At 44.3% G+C, this 6,120-nt stretch overlaps 1 long non-coding RNA gene across 1 annotated transcript; it reads right to left on the bottom strand.

The window, feature by feature from the left end:
- Positions 1 to 315: 315 nt before the first annotated feature.
- LOC308597459 lies at positions 316 to 2,340 on the bottom strand. Its single transcript, XR_014013006.1, has 3 exons — positions 1,877 to 2,340; positions 920 to 974; positions 316 to 785 (listed from the first exon to the last, which is right to left on the bottom strand). It is a non-coding gene; the product is annotated as an uncharacterized lncRNA (long non-coding RNA).
- Positions 2,341 to 6,120: the final 3,780 nt, after the last annotated feature.

Here is a 6,120-nt window from a genome sequence, read left to right as displayed (position 1 = left end):
CTATTAGCAAAATGAATTCTTTTAATACATTTCCGCATGCTAATTCGAATCACCTGATGCCTCTCTGAACTGATTAAACAGAAGCTTGTGCCCTGCTCCAAAGCTCAGCCTCGTCGTTGTTCCCTGTATTGCCAAGCCATCGTGCATAAATTTGGCATCTAACAACAGAAGGAAATCTCAAGATTTGCAATATCAGCTCCTTAGCTGTATCCATAAATCAAGGAACCATTCCAAGGCCCAACACCTCTTGCAGATATTTATTCAGATAGAGCAGGGCAAACTTTGGTCTGTATTAGCGATTTTGGCCAGACATCGCTGCTTTTTTGCAGACTTTATTAAGCAAATGACGCTTTTTGATGACTACATCCACGTTCATTTGCTGTATTTCTGTTTACTCCATCTGTTAAAGGGACAGGATCACTTCCAGGCATTTCCCCTCCCTCTGCCAACAATTTTGGTGAAAATATTCTAGGCCAAAGCCAAGGATAGAATTGGACACAATTATTTACTCCTTAACATCAAATGGCTGGAAATGGCACGGCAAATCCATCCCATAATACAAAAGGATGCTCAAGGGGATGGTGAAATCCCGGCTTTACTTAATTTCATTTGGTTTGGTTTGATATGGGCACACTGTTTTCCCCAAAACCAAGCTGAGCTCAAAGAGGCTCACCACAATAAAAATGAAATAAAAAATGGGTGTTCTGGAGTGAGAGCTTATGGGTCCAGGAAAAGAGGAGCACGTATTCAAGTAGGAAAGCCCTGAGGATGAACAGTGACGGCAGCTGTGAATAAAAAGGAGAATTCAATGCTAGAATCATTAGGAATTGAAAACAAAACTGCTGATATCATAACACCAATATACAAATATATGGTGTGGCCACGTTTGGAATACTGCTTAACGTTCTGGTTGCCTCACCTCAGAAAAGGATACAGACATCCCTCCACTTATGTGGGGGTTATTTTCCAGGTCCCTGTGTATATAAATAAAACAGTGTAAAGTGAGGAGCATCCGCTATAAACACCCTCCAAATGCCCTCCACCCAATGCATGTTTCATTATCTATTGTTATTCTTGTTTCATGTTTTCCGAATGGTTTCTGTCCATCTAAGTTTTGAAAAATTGATGCTTTTGAATTATGGTGTTGGAGGAGATTCTTGAGAGTCCCATGGACTGCAAGAAGATCAAACCTATCCATTCTGAAGGAAATCAGCCCCGAGTGCTCACTGGAAGGACAGATCCTGAAGCTGAGGCTCCAGTACTTTGGCCACTTCATGATAAGAGAAGACTCCCTGGAAAAGACCCTGGTGTAGGCAAAGATGGAGGGCACAAGGAGAAGGGGACGACAGAGGACGAGATGGTTGGACAGTGTTCTCGAAGCTACCAGGATGAGTTTGACCAAACTGCGAGAGACAGTGGAAGACAGGAGTGCCTGGTGTGCTCTGGTCCATGGGGTCACAAAGACTTGGACACGACTAAATGACTAAACAACAACAAAAGTTCTACTCAGCATAAACCCATTGAAATTAATGGACCTAAGTTGGTCATTTCCACTAATTTCAATGGGCCTACTCTAAGTATGACTAACACTGGAAACAAACCTAAGGGCGTAGTCCTATATAGTCTTGTTTGGGAGTAAGTAGCATTGAGCTCAACGGGGCTTGCTTTTGAGTAGACATATCACCCTGGATCTCTCTTAACACTCCATCCAAACACTTTGAAAGGGGAGAAATGTAAATAAATAAGGAAATATTTGTTTAAAAGGTGAATGCGTTTTAAATTTTTTGTTGATAGACAAAGCCGAAGACCTCTCTCCCCGCATTTTGCATTAGATCCTCCAGATTCCCCCCACCCACCGATTACTGGCTATATCTACCTTTGACTGAAGATAGCCATATGAAATTCTGTGATGATCGAGATGGATAGAACCAAACCAAAAGGCCTGCATCACCCATGCAACTGTTCGATCTTCCAAGACGTTTTTGAGAATGTCCCATAGAAATGCTATGGTGTGTCTGCAGAGCATATATCACCAGTGGAATCCTGACTGAGTTAAAACCAAGCCGAATGTAGGATGGAAAGAAATGGCTGCATATTTTGTTTGGTCTATCTTCTTATATTCCCATCTGTCTGTCTTTTTATTTATCTGTAGTGTGAGATGTATTCTAATCTACGTTGAGAAGTAGTAAAGGCGGCTGGCAGAAGGGATTGTCTTCTCAAGTTTGGTTCTTGCTCACTGATTTAGTATTCAGAATTTAGAATTTATGGAGGATCCTTCCATTGTCACATCATCCATCAGAGGCAGACTCCAGAGAGATGGAAGTGGGAGCAGAGAGAGAAAGAGAGAGAGAGGAGGGGAAAAATTAAAAACCTGTTTATTGCTCAACTTGCTCCAGGCGTCTTTTAGTTTATTGTTCAGCTTGGTTCATTCCAGCATTTCAATTTGAATGGTTCACTTATTTGCTGTGGCTCAAAAAAAATAAAAAATAAAATAAAATAAAAATCTAAATTAAAAACCATAAGGAAACCTATTTAAGAAAAAGGGGGAAGGAAGTTAAGAGTTGTGGGGTGCCAACAGCACCTTGGAACATTATGAGGTGTCAGCGGATAATTTAAGGGCCTGGCAGATCTTGGCTGCTCCAAAGGAGATGCTCAATTGCTCTTTCCTCTGCCATTTGACACTCCAGGCATGTCAGAGTCAGGAGGGTGGCGCTCCGCGCACAAGGGACCCGCAATGCGGATGGAGAGATCCAACCTCAGCGCCTTGATTTGCAAACACGTCGCAAGCAAAGATGAGGAACCACGTTTCCACCGGGTGAGTGTTTACTCGCTCACGTGAGGATTTTTCAAAGTTCTTTGCAGAGAGCGGTCCTGAGCCAAGAACAAAGATTGCAACTGATGACTTCGGGGTGGGGAAATCTTTATGCTCAATAAACAGGTTGTCTGGCAGTGACGGATGCCTTTAAGGATGATTATCCCACTTATGAAAAAGACACAGTATTCTTGTTTGCTTCTCGAGTCATGCAAATTTAGTTTCCACAAAGCACTGTTTCTTATACATCTGAAATAACCAAGTCTTATTTGAAATGGTTGAGGGAGTTGGGTATTTTTAACCTGGAGAAGATAACGTAAGAAAGCCCTGATGGATCAGGCCCATGTGTTGCCAACCAGATGCCAACCAGATGCGGCTCCCCCAACCTCAGGCAAAACCTTTTGGACCAGTGGACCAGAGTTGTAGCTAGGTGATCTTGCTCCCATGGCGTCCAGATTGCATCCAGATTGCGCCCCCAACCCCTCTATTTAAAACCTTTCCTTATGAGGCAATAATCAACATTTTTATTTATAGACATATTTATGGACATTTTTTAAAGCCGATTTTGTGCCCCCCCCGTGCCCCTGGTGAGGGCCTTCCTCGCCACCCCCTAGCTACAGCCCTGCAGTGGACACATTTGGAATTTTATGAAAGTGTTGTTGGCACCAGACACAAAATGGCTGCTGTGGAGGTGTGGCATAATACAAAATGGCTGCCACGGAGTGTGTGGGTGTATAGGAGAGGCCAAGTCTATGCAAACAGGAACTGAGCAGGAAGAGTCACTCATGCATTGTGGATTTTTGAGGGGAATGTGTACTGAGACTTTTTGTGGGCACTATAGGAGGTACCATTAGACATGCTGGCAGGTGTGGGTGTCGTGGTGGTGACCCCGGTCTAACGGTGATTTCCCCCTGTTAGAAAAGGATGACTTGAAATCAGCGCTCAACTCTGGTGAGGGGGACCGTCTGGACTGCAAAATGTCGGAGACCCCTGCTATAGACTCTGCAGCTGCCGGTATCTCCAGGCCCCTCCACAAAGGTAGTGTCTGCGCTCATAACATCCGATGGAATCATCTCCTGAAGTTGCAAATGCACCCGTACTCTCTATGGGAGATCAGTCAATTACAGCAAATTGAGCTATTTCATTTCTGCCTGCAAATGGCTTCCCCGTTACACAAGCAGACACATTAATCTAATAACTAATGATCATATATTTTACTAATCATACAGCGCCGCGTGTGGTATTATATCTAATTATATTTAAGATTAAGACATCTTTACGTGTGTGATCTTTGCCAGTTGCCAGCTTCGTTTAGTGGAGTGAAAAGCTCAGTATAAAAAAATACTGAACGCAGAAATGAATTATTCTTTCCCTATCCCCTCTTTTTACTTCTTCTGTCAGCTGTGATATTAATTCAGCTTACAACAGCTGGTGGAGCTTGGGGAATGCATGTAGGATTGAAGTCTACGCAAGGCTTCCTGAAACTTCAAGGTAAGAGGATGCAGCTCTCTACATGTTTACCTGGGATGAAGTCCCATGGAATTCAGCGGGGCTTGCAAAGGAAGATAGGAAGTTGCCGTAAAACCATTCAGACCATTGGTCGGTCTAACTCAGCTCTCTGGGGTTTCAGACCAGGAGTCGTTCCCAGTCATACCTGGAGATGCCAGGAATTAGACCCAAAACCTTCTGCCGTCAAAACATGTGCTCCACCACTGAACTACACCTTCTCCTCAATACCACAAATCGGTCTAGGAAAATAAAGGGAAGCTGTCTTGTAGCTAGGTTGATATTTGGTCCATCTGGCCGAGCATCATATATACCGTATTTTTCGCCCTATAGGACGCACTGTCCCATAAGGTGCACCTAGTTTTTTTTTGGGGGGGGGAAATAAAGGGGAAAAATTTATTCCCCCCCCCCAGGCGCAGGGCTGGGGCGGGGGAAGCTCGAGCTTCCCCCAACCCCAGCCCCCAAACAGGCAGCTCTCCGCAAGCAGTGGGAGCGCTCCCGCTGCTTGCGGAGAGGTCCGCGAAGCCTGGACACGCTGAGCTCAGCACGCGCAGGCTTCAGCATGCAGGCAACTCTCCGCAAGCAGTGGGAGCCCAGCGCTGGGCTCCCGCTGCTTGCGGAGAGGTGTGCGAAGCCTGGAGAGCATGAGGGGTCGGTGTGCACCGACCCCTCTCGCTCTCCAGGCTTCAGCGAAAGCCTGCATTCGCCCCATAGGACGCACACACATTTCCCCTTCATTTTTGGAGGGGAAAAAGTGTGTCCTATAGGGCGAAAAATACGGTAGTTGGCATTTAGTTGGTATTTCTCCAGTCTTCCAATACCAACTATAGAACAATGGCAAGAGAAGTTGGTGAACTATGCAGAACTGGCAAAAATGACAGATAGACTAAAAGGAAAAGACAACAGAGATTGGGAACCATTCATATTATATTTGCAGAAACAAAGAAAGTCAATAGATTTGATGGCAGGTTTAAATAAACATTCACATTATTAGCATTAGAAAATGCTTAGAAGATAGTGAAATATGATGGTGTATTTACTGTTATTTTTATGTCTTTAGGCTTGAAGTTATGTTATTAATAACTTTTTCTGTTGAGAGATAGCAAAGTGAGTGAAAATAGAAAAAAACCAGAAGCGGAAATTGGGGGAAGCCTTGGAGGGGAGAGAGGGAGGAATACATAGTAAATGTTAAGAATTTGAAATGTATGTAATGAATGAAAAAGGAAAATGAATAAAAATATTTTAAAAAACACATCTGGCTCAGCAACATATACAGTGGTACCTCGGGTTACATATGCTTCAGGTTACATATGCTTCAGGTTACAGACTCCGATAACCCAGAAATAGTGCTTCAGGTTAAGAACTTTGCTTCAGGCTGAGAACAGAAATCGTGCTCTGGCGGCGCAGCGGCAGCGGGAGGCCCCGTTAGCTAAAGTGGTGCTTCAGGTTAAGAACAGTTTCAGGTCAAGAAGGGACCTCTGGAACGAATTAAGTACTTAACCCAAGGTACCCTGTATAGTACACTGACTGGCAGTGGCTCTGCAGGGTTTCCTCCCACTAGCCCAACCTGGAGAATGCACCTGGGGCCTTCTGCACTCAAAGCAGATACTTTACCACTGAGCTATGGCCATCCCCCCAACATGTATAAAATTGCACTAGCAATCACAGATAATGGATGCCATTTTCTTTTAAGGGATTACTCCACTCATTTATCTCTCGTTGCCCTTTCTAGGTCCACTTTATGCTCTTCCTAGAATCCCTATTTCAAATCCACCTTTTCTGGGAAGCCATTGGCCCTGAGG

Source organism: Podarcis bocagei (genome assembly GCF_964188305.1).
Source record: "Podarcis bocagei genome assembly, chromosome: 11".
Classification (NCBI taxonomy): Eukaryota; Metazoa; Chordata; class Lepidosauria; order Squamata; family Lacertidae; genus Podarcis; species Podarcis bocagei.
Note: the sequence above shows the minus strand (reverse complement) of the source record. Positions and strands in the feature narration are given on the sequence as shown.